The sequence below is a fragment of the Peromyscus maniculatus genome, chromosome 2 (assembly GCF_049852395.1).
Source record: "Peromyscus maniculatus bairdii isolate BWxNUB_F1_BW_parent chromosome 2, HU_Pman_BW_mat_3.1, whole genome shotgun sequence".
In the NCBI taxonomy this organism is placed as follows: Eukaryota; Metazoa; Chordata; class Mammalia; order Rodentia; family Cricetidae; genus Peromyscus; species Peromyscus maniculatus.
In genome coordinates this window covers 112,662,777-112,677,649 of record NC_134853.1, presented here as the reverse complement: position 1 = coordinate 112,677,649, position 14,873 = coordinate 112,662,777, and the positions used below count along the sequence as shown (strand labels likewise).

The 14,873-nt window shown below is 37.9% G+C and overlaps 1 pseudogene; it reads right to left on the bottom strand.

The window, feature by feature from the left end:
• LOC102916159 (60 kDa heat shock protein, mitochondrial-like) overlaps positions 1–14,598 on the bottom strand; it is a 59,403-nt pseudogene extending 44,805 nt beyond the window's left edge.
• Positions 14,599–14,873: the final 275 nt, after the last annotated feature.

Sequence of the window (14,873 nt, the reverse complement as noted above, 5' to 3'; positions counted from 1 at the left end):
TAAGCTGGAGTGGGAGCAGGGTACCATCACATATTAACATGCCCTCCTCTCTGGATCACATACTCTGATCTGCCTTCTATCTTTTAATCTCAAGCTAAGTTTCAGCTTCATAAAATTGGCAAGCAAATTTGTAATCTCCTAATGTCTGTTAATCTGTGCAGACTTCATGTTTGTCCTTAATGACCCACTAATTCTGTAGAAGAATCCTCAACATGCAGATGAGAACCATAGATCCATAGATCGTGGCTAAGCTTTTATTTTATTATTGTTATTTATTACCATAGATTAAATGAGTTGGGACATAGCATAGCATTTGGTTGCATGTGATCTGCACTGTGAATTCCCAAAAAGTGAGAACAGGACTGACTTTAGGGACTATCTCAAAGATGGTCTGAATAATCCACCAGGTCCTAAAACAGATTACCCAAGCAGAAAGAAGGCTGCTCAGTATAGGTATTATACATCCACATCAGACCTGCATTCTTTCAGAAATAGATTTAAGATTGGTGGTATATAAAAAAATATGAATATAAAACAACCTAATAAAATACAAATGGAAAACCCAAGCAGAGGGGGAAATAGATTTATGCTAACTAAAATATTTGCTGCTATATTTAACTACTATGTTTTGCCCTGAGCTTCCTGGCAACCAGAGCAAAACAAATGGAAATATAATGAGTTACATTATTGAAAATGTGAATTTCTCATTATGGAATGAAGACAACATTTATGAAAAGAGATAGAATTTTTTCCTCAGTTAAACTCTAAAAGGTGTATGTTTTCAAAGCCTTGTACATAAGATAATGAGAGGTATAATGGATAATATACTCAATAATGTTCTTTCAAAACAGACCTAATATAGGTTGCTCCTTATTGAGAACCCTCAGTTGAAGCTGAGAGGCCAATCTTACAGCACAACTCGCTCCAATTATCCCTGTCAGAAGAAAAGTGCACAGGCAAATGCATACTTAAAGTGGATAGGTATGTATGACACTCGGGAATACCAAAGCAGCTCATACATAGTACAGTAGCTAAGGCAAAATCCTTAAATGTCATACCTATATACCACTCCACTCACTAATTTCAAAAATGAAGACTGACTAGCCAATCTTGATGGCATTCTGTAACAAAATGGAGTCTTGTCTGTGAGAGTCTTCTTTCAGAAAGATGCATCAAGTAGCTAGATGCTTTATAAGTGACTTCTGTCCAGGGACTCAAACATTTCATGGCAAAGTGACCTTAGAGACAGAACGTTAAGGCAGGTAAGTAATAGCCAAAAGGAGAGGCTAGGGGTATAGCTCTGTGCTTAGCATGTTGCAGGCATTGGCTTCAATCCCCAGAATCAACAACAACAACAAAAAAAAAAAATAGAAGGACAAGGCCTAAAACAAAGAAGAACCAGCAATACTGAAAGGATGAAGATAAGCAGAAGTTAGGATTTAAAAAAAGAAAAATAAGCCTCTGTTAGAGGGGTTTCAGGATGACTAGAATGTGCATGCCAATGGCATGTGTTTGGGTGGATGAGGCAAATACATTTGAAAAATTTGAGTGGACTAAACAATGTCTATGTGTTTGAATAATAAAATGTAGAATGCTTTCTATCTTTCTTATTAAAGATGTTAAGCCATTAAATCAGTATTACCTCTAAAATTAAAAAAATCCACCTCCATCTCCATTAAAACAGAGATAGAAACAGAACATATACAAGATGTTTTTGCATGAGTGTTCCTTATCTTTGGGCAAATGTTGTCTCTTCTTAAGAGTGAGCACTCCACATCATGAACAAGCAGAATTTTCCTTGTCTTTTTTAATTGAAAAAGAGATGTCTAGAATTACCTACACCTAATGTCAGTCATTTATGACTGTATGAATACACCATGGGTGCTTTAAAAGAACCACATGTGCTTCAAACAGAGTGTATAACCACAGCACCTGAAAGGATGATTTAACTGTAGACATATTTCCAGATAACTGCAAAGCTTGGCTTATTAATACTGAAAAAGAAAATTAGGGAATATCTGCCACATTGTCCAACAAGAAACAGATGCTGGACCAATTTCTTTGTCACCTGTACTTAGGAAAATATTTCTAGAACAATTCTTTCCAGGAATTATGCCAAAATAAAAAGTCATTTTATGCCCCCTTTAATCATAAAATTCTACAAACTGTTTATAAAAAAGTTAATAATAAAATACTAGATATAAATTACTGAAAAATTATTTAACTCAAAATGCAGCAGAAAGCTAGAGACATCCAGAGTTAGAATGGACAGAGTGAGTTACATATACTTTGTCCATTCTACCTTTGGTCATAGCTGGTATCTGTCTAAGAAGATGTAGATACCATAGGAATCTGCAACTGTAAAATGATAAAACCTAGGACATGATTCTCATATTGAGTATATGCTTAGACTTTATTTTGCAAGATATTGTCCAGCATCAGTGCTTTGTGTTCCTCAGTACAAATCTTTTTATGTGAAGCCTTCCCAAGACATTTGAGCTGCTGTTGCTAAGTTTTCTTCCTTGGATTCTTACCTGGGATTACTTATTCTATATTATAAAATTATCTATCTTTTTTCTTCATATTAGTCTTTATGCTAAGGCTTTGCACACATATGAACATCTGTCTTGCTTACTTCTACATTCAGCCACTCACTATCTCTATGTAAGATTAAAAGAAACAATTGCCTAACATCAGCTGCAACCTAAATCCTAGAGTCATCATCATTCATATATGTCTAATTTATCTTTCTGATGACAGAGTACTGTAAATACCCTGTCATTAAGTATTCCTTACTAAGAAGCAATAAAATTTCTGATCAATGCATTAGCAATACAGCAAAGATTCCTTCTAGTCATCCAATTCTATATATTGAGTTGTTTACTCCATAAGCACACATTCACACTCTCTGTTTCCCCTGGAAATAAATGCAAAATATAGACTTCAGTTAAGATTATGAGCAATGAACTTCATTCATGAGAACCTATAAAAGAATCAGAATAAAATGAAAAATAGATTTTCAACAATGTGCATAATAAAATTGCTACTATAGATGAAAAGCTGACAATTCATAGAAGAAAAATCCATTGAGGAAACTGGAATTTTGAAAAAAATTAATATTAGACATGATAATTTTAATGAATCAAATAAAAAATCCTTAAAAACATTACCAATAGACTCAACCAAGAAGAAATAATGTGAGGGATAAAGGACAAAGTTAGTTAAATACTACCTTTAAACATCAATAGTGAAAGAATGAAAGAAAGAAAGAAGGGAGGGAGGGAGGGAGGGAGGGAGGGAGGGAGGGAGGGAGGGAGGGAGGGAGGGAGGGAGGGAGGAAGCATGACCACAGTGACCTAAACTGTGGTATCTGAACAAATTAAAAAACCTAAGACGCCATGGGACACGAGAGATCTGAGATAATCATGAAAGGCATGGAAAGTATATTACACCAGAAATTTCTACAAACATAGACAAAGAAATAGATGCCAAAACAAAAGAGGCATCTAGAACCCCAGATAGTCAAAACCAGAGAAGAACCTATTTATGACATTACAGAGTCAAGATGTCAAAAATACAAAGCACAGAAACAATATTAAAAGCAGTAATGGGAAAATGCCAACTCATCTACAATTGTGGTGATATATTGTGTATCCTAATAAATTTGCCTGAGGATCAGAGGACAGAGCCAGCCACTAGATTAGACACAGTCAGGCAATAGTGGCACACACCCTTAATCCTGTGTCACTCAGGAGGCAAAGATCTGTCTGGATCTCTGAGTTCTTGAATTCACACTGGAAACAGAGCCAGACAGTGCTGCCACACACCTTTAAACCCAGTACTGGGAAGCACACATGGCTTTAATCCCAGGAAGTGATTTCTGGACACACAAAGGTATATAAGGCTTGAGGAAACAGGAACTCACTCTCCTTAGACTGAGGATTTCATAGAGGTAAGAACTAGTGGCTAGCTGTTCTGTTTCTCTGATCTTTCAGCTTTCACCCTCATATCTAGCTCTGGGTTTTTTTTTTTTAATTATAAGACCTTTGAAGATTTGTGTTACAGTTAAGTACATCAGCAGAACAGCCAATCAACATTCTATTACCCAGGAAAGCACAGAATAATAAGCACTAATCCATGAAATAACTGCCAACCAAGAATACCATACGAAGCTACTTTTTAAAAGTCATAGCAAACTTAGGACTTTTCACGAGAATCACATACTAATGCAGTTCATGACCAGGAAGCCAGTACTCCAGAAGATATTTAAAGGATTATTATACACAGAAGATAAGGGAAGATATTCTCCATAATTAGAGTAGGGAATAACAAATTTCATAGTAAAAATTGCTAGACAAAAATAGATTGAAGAAAGAGTCCACTGTGCTGACAGAAAATCAGAAAATCTGTGACATTAAGAAGGGAGGAAATAAATAACAACAATCTAACTAAGCAGAAAAAGCAGGCAACAAAAAATTAAAGGAATTAATAAACATCTCTCAAAAATAAACTTAAAGGTAAATGGCCTCTAGTCACAAATAGATGGACTGACTTTACCTGAAAACTAGACCCAGTTATCTGTGCCTCTAAGAAACACACTTGATAACAAAGACATAAAGAAAATGTTGGAAGGACAAAAATCAATCTATGAAGCAAAGAGTAACTGAAAACAAGCTGATGTCACTATGCTGGTATTTGATAAACAAAAATTAGAGATCAGGAGGAAAGGGAATGAAAAATGATGTAGTTATATGATAATGTCAAGAAAAATTTTAAAGAAAAAAACATGCCTTATAGATTATATCTCACCATAGTCAAATGACAACAAATGCTAGGGAGGGTCTGAAGAAAAAAAAAGAACTCTTAAACACCATTGTAGTATGTAAATTGATGTACAAACTATGAAAACTTGTATGTAACTTCTTCAAGACACTAAAAATAGAACTATACTATGATCTGTCTATATTATCCTTGCATATATTCACAAAGGACTCTAAGTCAGCACACCACAGAAATACTTGCACACCACGTGTATACCTTCATTATTCACAACAGGTAGGAAATGAGAACAGCCTAGATGTCCATCACTAGATGAGCAATTTTTTAAAATGTGGTTCATACATACAAAGAAATTCTATTTAGCTGTAAAGAAGCATGAAATCAGTTATTTGCAGAAAAATAAATGGAATTAGATACCATTCTGTTGAGGAAAATAAACTCAGAAGAACAAATACAGTACATTTTCTCTTTTAAACAGGACTTACATTTAAAATTGTGTGTGTGTGTGTGTTTGTGTGTGTGTGAGAGAGAGAGGGGGGGAGGGAGGGAGGGAGGGAGGGAGGGAGGGAGGGAGGGAGGGAGGGAGGGAGGGAGGGAGGGAGGGAGGGAGATCAGGAAACTAGGAAAGGAATAATGAATAATGAGAGGGAAGAAGCACTCTTAAGAGAGAAAGGGGAGCGAGGTGATTTAATATGTATGATGAGAGCAGAAGGAGGACCACTTTAGGAGGCACATAGAATGAGACAAAGAACACAAGGAAGGTTTTGACAGACATGAGTGAATTACAACTAAGGAAAATGATATATACACATAAAATGCAAAAAAACACATATTACTTTGTATGCTAACTTTAAAAATCAATTAAAATGAAAAACAAAATCCATTGTCTTGTATGCTGACTTAAAATAGTGAAGTAAAAATATTTTTAAACATTGACTGCAGATGTAGTTCAACAATAGTCTGCTTGCCTCGTGTGCATGAGACTCTAGGTCCATTCCCTGGTAAGTAAATAAACAAAGTGAAGTGAAATGTAACAAGTGTAAGGTTGTTATCATAGTAACGTATTGACTCTTACACTAGAGTATATTAGTACATTCTAGAGGTACTCCTAAATCTAATTTTGGAAAACGTGTTTTATATATCTTGCACATTTGTAGTCCTTTTTTTTTTTTTAGTGATTTACAAACACACATACTTTAAATGTGTTTCTTATTAAAAGAGAAAATATACTGTATTTGTTTTCCTGAGTTTTTGAATGTCAAAAGTAGACAATGTCGTTGGGGGATTGCACAATGATTAAGTTTTTGTGTGAGGACCAGAGTCCAGATCTGCAGCACCCATATAAACACTGGGTCCCCACCTGTAATTCTACCTCAGAAGTGGAAATAGAACCACCAGAGCAGGCTGTTAGCAAAACCAGCCATACTACAGAGTTCTGAGTTTGTGAGAACCTGCTCACTGAGTAAGGCAGAAGAGTGACTTGGGATGATTTCCAACATCCATCTCAGGTCTTTCCTTGAACACTTGCACACAGAGAAGGGAGGTAAGAGAAGAAGAAGAAAACAACTGTGGTACTCATCTAGTCAGAGGCAGTGAACACCAGAGACTTTCCTGCGCAATGGGCTATGTTGTAAAATTTAAGACATGGAGTAAACATGGAGTGTGGCTGGATTGCAAGGCAATGAGATGAACGAGACATACTTAATCACAATTCCAAATTCTAAATTCCTTCTTTTTTTCTTACTCTACAGGGAATTGTTGGAAAAGAGTAAAAAAATCTTGAGAAAAAGAGAAAAATCTTGAAAATGAGAAAAGGAGTGAGAACTACAGGTATTTGTGGGTATAAGGGTATTTAGAACGTGGATGAAAATTGTGCCAGTTTAGTAAAGTGCCAATTGTATGTTCTTTTCCAAGATCCATGACTTCACTAGCCCTTGGTAGTTGTCTATGTTTCCAATAGCAGGCATAGTTTTCCCCATGTGAGAGGCCATTAAATCCAATTAGAGATCTGTTTATTACCACAAGATATTGCGTGCCACTACTGCCCTGCTGGTTGGTGTTGTGGTCCATAGGCAACATAGCTGGGCATGACTATTAGTTGTTTCCCTCCCTTGGAAGGTTGAACGATGCCTTCCTGTACCATTGGACCTAACTTCAGGGAAGATGTTTTCACGTCCGATGCATTTCGGGTCCTGAGTCCTGTGTCTGAAGTGCATTGTATCTTCAGCAATAGGAATTTACCTTCTACCTCTGGAGCCAAGATTGGTCAATAACAGTAGCTTATAATATTTGAGGGTTCTCTTGGACAACCCTAACCAACAATGCAAAAGGGGACTTTTAATGCCTAGTGTTGGGGGTTGTTAATGTATAGATCTTGGGGGAGTACTGTAAGTTCAGCTGAGAAAATTTCTTTGACAATTTGTGTGTGTGTGTGTGTGTGTGTGTGTGTGTGTGTGTGTAGGTTTCTGTGTATACATATACACAGGTTTACATGTATTATATGTAAATTTGGTAGTTAAATAAATATGTCTTATGATCTTTCAGATATCCTTTCTGTTTTTTCAGCCTCCTTCTGTATTTATCACCCTCCCCTCCAAGTTTCCCATCCCCTTGCTTCAAATCATTTGGACCCTGTTATTCCTCTCTCTGTTGATCCCCTTGCTCCTCACCCTGGTTATCTTTTACCTTCCTGGCTTCCTCAGTTACTCTAGGTTATACCCTCGCCTCTGAGGACTTAGAACAAGGAAACTCAGATAAGAAAGAACATGTGAAGTTTGTCTTCTTGGACCTGGGTTACCTCACTCAATTTGATCTTTCCTAGTTATATCGGAGTACCTAATAGTTATTTCATTTTTCTTGGCTTCAGTGTATATACACCACATTTTCGTTATCCATTCATCAGCTCAAGGAAATTCAGGTTGTTTCATTCCCTAACTGCTATCAGCAGAGTGGCAATAAATGTGCCTGAGCAAGTATCTGTGGAGTAGGATGTCCCCACCTTTGTGAAAACTGACAAGTAGCAATATAGCTGGGTCCTATGGTAGATTTATTTTTAGCTCTTTGAGGGTTCTCCACACTGATTTCCATGGTAGCTGGACCAGTTTGCAACCCTACCAACAGCGAATGAGGGTTCCCTTTGCCCCATATCCTCGACAGTGTGTGTTATCAATTGTTACATTTCCTTAAACCTACAAATAAGTGTAATTTCCACCCCTCATCAAAGAAGCTTCACCTCCCAACAGATGGAGGCCATTACAGAAAACAACAACAAATCAAAATTCAAAGAGCAAGTGATTGTGTGGTACCAAGTCCCAAGTATATATCTACACCACAGTTCCCACAGTTCCCTGCAGAAGAGATGGGCAGAAAGAGCCAGGGGAACAAGAGCAGAGAGTTTGCTCTGAGATTGTCTCATAGAAATGTCATAGAGGCTCTACTCATGAAGCCTCATCCACATGGTTGCCTAAACAAGATCTGAACAACAGTGACACCAATGGACATGCTAACATAGAAGGAGAAAAGTTTGTGGGGTCCCAATACCAGACAAAGAACTCCAGGCCACTGGGGGTGCTAAGAGCAGCACCAATGCTGTTCCTCAGGGAAGAGCTCCCCAAATGGTTACTAATCGGTCAGCCCTGAGATGGCATGCTTATATTTACAAACTTTGTAAAGACTGACTGGGCTGCATTTATGCATATATGTGTGTGTGTGTGTGTTATGTGTGTATAAATTGTGTGTGTGTGTGTGTGTGTGTGTGTGTGTGTGTGTGTGTATTGAAGAAAAAAGAGGCCATGAATTTGAAAGAGAAAGAAAAAGAGTACATGGGAGAGTTGGAAAGGAGAAAGGGAAAAGAGAAAATAATGTAATTATAAGTTCAAACAATAAAAATTTATATAAAGAATTTTAAGGGGGGGTTGATATATGAAGTCACGTATATATCTGAATTATGGGGAGACTTTTATGACTGTTAATTTATATTATCATTATTATGAAATGTAAAATCTCCAGAAATAAAGACAATCAAATGAAAGAAGAAGACCTCTCTTCCAACAGCAAGAACTATAATTATATTATTCATAAACATCTTTTGATCCTGGAGAGATGGCTCGGCACTAAAGAGAAATCGCTGCTCTTGCAGAGGACAGAGGTTTGTTTCCCAGCACCTTTGCCAAGCTACTTACAAATACGGTGACTCTGTTTCCAGGGGGCTTCTATCAGCACTGCACTCACATAGTTAATATGCATATACTCAATATGTATAATGAAAAATATAAAATAAATCTACTTTTAAAAAGAAAATGGCTTATAACAATTCACATGCTTCATCTCAAATTGAGTTAGGATTATCATATCAAAATTGGTGTTGGTAGAGGTGAGGGAGGCAGGCAGAAAAGGGAATTCTTCAGATGCATACCTGTCACTAGCACTAGACTATGCTAATCTCCTAAATGTACACTTTTTCACTGGCCACATGCCACCTAGTGTTATACTCTCTGAAATAAATGTACATCTATTATGTAATTTTTAAAACTCTTCTTTGGAACCTATTCTATTCCAGATTCTGGTATTAAAACACAGTGTAACGACCCTTTACTTCAAGGGACTTACCTTCTGAAAGGCAGGAGTTATAGAGACAATTGTCAAGAGGTGCCTATAATAAATCAGAAGGGAAGGCTAAAGCTAAAACAAGCTGTTGTGTCATGAACACTCAGAGGGGGAATCTTAAATCAGACCAGTGAAGGGAGGAGTGATATAAATCCTGATTCTGAAAGAATGACTCAGGGGTTTAAAAGGAAAAGGTAGAAAATGTAAGAAAGAATGATGAGCGTGTTGTCAGAAAGATCCTGCTGAGCATGGAGCCTTAGAAAACAGTACAGTTTGGAGGAATATGATAGATTTAAAAAAAAAAAAAAACAAATGACATTAGCAAAGCATGGTGACACAGGCCTGCAATCCTAGCTACTCAGAGACTGAGGCAAGAAGGTCATAAATTCAAAGCTAACCTGGACGAATTAGTGAGGCATGTCTTGTAAAAGAATGCTGCATCTGGAATGGCTTGAATGCTAGACCCCTGACTAGGGGCATCAAAGGAATGAAAAAATGACAGAAACACAGATCATATACACGTATGCTGAAAAGTTGGGATCAGGTGGGCCATGTGCACTCTAATGTAGTGGCACCAACCATGCAACAATCTGGAACTTCAGCACATTGATCATGTATATCACAGGAGGAAGAGTTTGCTAGTATTGGTAGGAGTTCTCTGTAGGGAAGCAGTCTCAGGATGTAAACATCTTGGAGGAAGAAGCTATGGTTGCTAGTTTTTGCACACACTGATTAATCATTTGAAAGCTCTCATACTTACACACACTATCAACATTCACACAGACCAGAGGAAGGCTCTAATAACCTCTGAGCCTGACTGAGGGGAAACGTTTTACCCTTTCCATATGTCTGAATTACTTGGTCCTTGACATGATCGAGGCCATGCCAACAATACACAGGGACTCAGAACTTCATCTTCTCTTTACACATTCACTCAAGGCTTCCTCTGCTCCCCACAGGAAAAAAAATGAACACAAAAAGGGCAAATGATATATCCCAGTGGTGGTACTAGTATGCACAAGGCCCTAGGATCAATCACACTGAAGAATAAACTAAAAAGATAACTTCCAGTCATCTAGTCATCTAGAAAATACACAAAGTAAGGGGACCTATAATAACAGAGTTGCATTTGGAGAGGAACTAAGTATTGTGCAATATTAGTTTAACTATATAAAAGATGTGTTACATTCATTTACAGAATGTGTTTAACTATGTAAAGATGTGTTGCATTTGTTTACCTTGCCTGCCTAAGGCACCTGATTAGTCTAATAAAAAGCAATGGAAGAGGTATAGGTGGAACTTCCAGGAGGGGAGAGTAAGTAGGAAGAAGAATTCAGGCTCTAAAGAAGAAAGAAAAAGAGACACCAGGGGTCAGCCAGACAGATACAAAGGAAGGGGGCAAGTAGGACATTCAGAATGGAAGAAAGGTAAAAAGCCCCAGGGCAAAACTTAGATGAATAAAAACAGGTTAAGTTAAGTTATAACAACTAGTAGAACAAGCCTAAGGCTGAGCATTCATAATTAATAATAAGTCTCCATGTCTTTATTTGGGAGCTAGTTGACGGCCAAAAAAAAAAAAAAAACAAATTGCAACTACAACTAAGAGATCTGCTTGATGTTGAGGAGGCAGTGTTGCTTTGGAGGGGTAAGATGGGAGCCGAGGATAAGAGTGACTTCTAACTTGCTAAATCCATATGCATGCCAAGCTGGACAATGTCTTAATTTCCAGAGCACAGCCTGTCTTTCCTTCAAAACTACCTGACCCTGTGTACCATTTATACTCCCTATAATCTAAGCCCATCTTTGTGGTGAGTCCCTCTTAACAGAACTGAGCAAATGCAGAGCTATATTCCAGATTATGTTGTGATAGAATCCCTGCTTTAGACTTCTGGGAAAAGCAACATCTAAGTATGCCCACAAGGATGATACAATCTACGCCTGCACTCCCCCACTTTGTATTATAAGCACTCAGTTCTTCATTGCTAACATGACAACTGACCCTTTGACAATCACCAGTAAACTTTTTCCACTGCACATTCTATATTGAAATAATATAGATTTCTAGCCTGGAAGACAGTAGGAACTTTCCTATGAACCACAGGAATGACCAACATGGTAAGATATCTGCACTGTGGAGTATAAGAAAGCAATCTGAGCGAGCCAGAAAGCAGCGTTCTTCCATGACTCTGCTTCAGTGGCTGCCTCCAGGTTCCTGCCCTGACTTCCCTTGATGATAGACTGCAAATGTAAGATGACATAAACCCTTCCCTCCCCAAGTTGCTTTTGGTTATGGTCTTTGTTATAGCAACAGAAAGCTAACTAATACAATCACTGTGGAATGGCCCAATGTCCAAGGCTCGTTAAAGTATTTTGTGAGTGTTTTGCCTGCATGTATGTCTGTGCACCATGTGCCTGCCTAGTGTCCAAAGAACAGAAGAAGAGGGGTCTGGTCCTTCTGGAATGGAGTTTAGACAATTGTGAGCCACCATGTGGGTGCTAGGAATCAAACCTGGGTCCTCTGTAAGAACAAGTACACTTAGCAGCTAAGCCTTATCCCCAGCCTTGTTTTCTTTAGTTTATTTTTATTTTTATTTCTTTAATTTCATTTTTTTGAGACAGTGTTTCTCTGTATAGCTTTGGCTGTCCTGGAAATCACTCTGTATACCAGGCTCACAGAGAGCTGCCTGCCTCTGCCTCCCGAGTGCTGGGACTTAAGGTGTGTGCCAGCACTGCCCAGCTTTATTTTAAGACCTACTCAACAGGAAGGAAATCATGCTGGGTACTGGAAATCTAGCTGACTACCCATAGCTAATAAGATCATGGATGTTAGAGGAGAGCCTACCACTGCCACTTTATTAAACCAATATAATTCTTAAGTGTATTCTAAACAGTCAAACTTACACCCACAGATAAGTGTAGCTCTCTCCTCTCATCAAAACAGCTTATCTTCACAGTAAAGACCATCACAGAAAAAGCACACCTGGTAAAAATGCAGAGATTAACTGACATGAAGTTCCCAATTTCAACTTATACATCTGCCACACAACTCTTATACTTACGGATCAGGGCATCACAGAAGAGAGGACAGGAAGATTGTAATAACCAAAGGAACAGGAAGTCTGCTGTGAGCGGTTGTCACTTAGAAATGACAGGAAAGATACAAACATGATTCTTCAACAGTATCACTGCCTGGGAGAGGGAGAATTAGTTTTTCCCAGAGATGAGCCCCCTAATTGGTTATCCAATACCAGATGGTCAGCCCTGAAATCATATACATACAAACAACATGAAAGAGACTCAAAGTTGTGTGTATGTGTGTGAGAGAGAGAGAGAAACAGAGACAGAGACAGAGACAGAGACAGAGAGACACAGACAGAGATAGAGACAGAGAAGAAGAATCATAGAAAAGGAGGTTATGACTTTGAGAGAGAAGGGGCCATTGAAGACTTGGGAGGAAAGGGAAGGAGGAAATGATATAATTATATTTTAACTGATTTTTTTAAAAAGATTCACTGTCATCAGATGCTATATTCCATATATGGTCCAACCTATTCCATATGAGCAGTGCAAAAAATAACTGACAGAAAACTCATGGCTGAAGCTACAACACAACAAACATTACTGCAAACATCCTTTGTCCAGAGTACTTGGCATTTATCACACTTTCTCATGGAAGCACAAGTTTAGTGGAACAAAGGTCAGGGGTGAAAGGGATTAACTTTGCCTATATATCTATATATACAAACTGTCCATCACACCAAAAATGCAGGTGCACACACAGGGGTGGGGGAGTAACAGTAGCAGAATTCTTTTAAAATACATTTGTTGATCTTAAAAACAAATCTGGTCATTCTTGTTGGTAGAATCTAGTACTGTCAAGATTAAAAAGAATGGACTTCACTTTTTAGTTCAACTGGTCATTTATCCCTAAAGTCTTTGCAAACAAGAAAATAGTGTGTGCCAAGTGTATGTCTCCTACACACACATTCGTGGACCTCTCACACTCTTAAATAAATTATTTACTAAATAATGCCAGAATGTCATTTTACTTCTTCAAATAACAGGATAACATATTTATAAAAGCCACTTGGGTGATTTCAGTGTGCCACATGGCAATGAATATGACATTTATGAACAGATAAAACATTTTCATCTTAGTTTTTTTATTTTATGTGATATAGAACATTGAATCTACATCAAATTTGGTGAGTGTATTTATTATATATTACATACATTTTATGTATTATAGACAGCATACATTTAAATATTATATAGCCCACATTGCTTTTTCTAAAATGTAGGTACTGTGGTATATTATATGGGAAATACACGCACACTTTGAAGTTTATATTGCTTAAGAATGAAATCTCAGGTTTTTATTTATATTCTTTTGTTTTGTACACTCATCAGATGAGTGTGATTTGTGTACCCAAGTAGAATACATGAGAAACTCATATGCATCATCCCTGTTTCTCGCCTCTTCCTTTGAAGCACACTCTGTTAGTCCCAAGGCAGTATTTAATCACCAGCTGTGAGTGACATCATCCCCTCACCTGTCATCCTACACATCCACTTCAGAGAACACACTGGAAATGTACAATATTTCCCATAGGGTCAGGTAAAGGGAAAAGCTTCTTCCTCCACTGATAGATTTGAATGATGCAAACGGGTCAAGTTAAAGAAAAATCTGTTCTGTGAAATTCAAAGGCAAAAGAAGAGTTCAAATTGAACCTTTGACAGACATTGCTTTTAAAGAGACCCATCACTAAAAAGCGCTACTCTCCAGGTGATTCCACATATATTTTTAATGCAATTCGTGTCAGTATTGACACTGTGTTTTGACAGGAAGAGGAATTAAAATGATTCTGAGCACCTGAGGTGACTGTATTGACACATCAGATTATGGTTAATGTTTCACTGGCAAAGCAAAGAGAAGCAAAGGACTACCGTGCTGGTATTAAAGCCTCTTCCCAGCCAGGACATTGTACCTTGCAAGGAAGGAACAGTTCAAATGGAATCCGAAGGCTTTTAATGTAAAAAAAAAAAAAAAAGACTCTGTACCTCTTAAAAGCTATGCTCATTCTTCTCAGGAGAAATATACAAAAATCGGCTCTTTACGGAGGACTCAGAACGTCCTCTCACGGAATTCCCTGGTTCCAGAAGCCCACGCTGCAGGGGTGTGAGCAGAGCAGGCTCCAGGACTGGAGGCTCCATGGTACACCTAGAGGATGCCAGAGGGTCTGGGTCTGTCCTCTCCACGGGGAACATCAAAGCCAGGCCTCTGAAGTGTCCATGTCTTCCTGAACTGTGAAAAGTCATGCAGTACTAAATCTAGCCATTCCAAAGGGGCCGATAAAGAAGAACATTGGTGCAGTTTGTTTTAAAAAATTATTCTTATGGATAAATTTGGGAGGATAAAATACAAAGAACACTAAAGGCCATATATTCATGGGGTCAATGGTGATGCCATTCCTAACAGTTACTCTTTT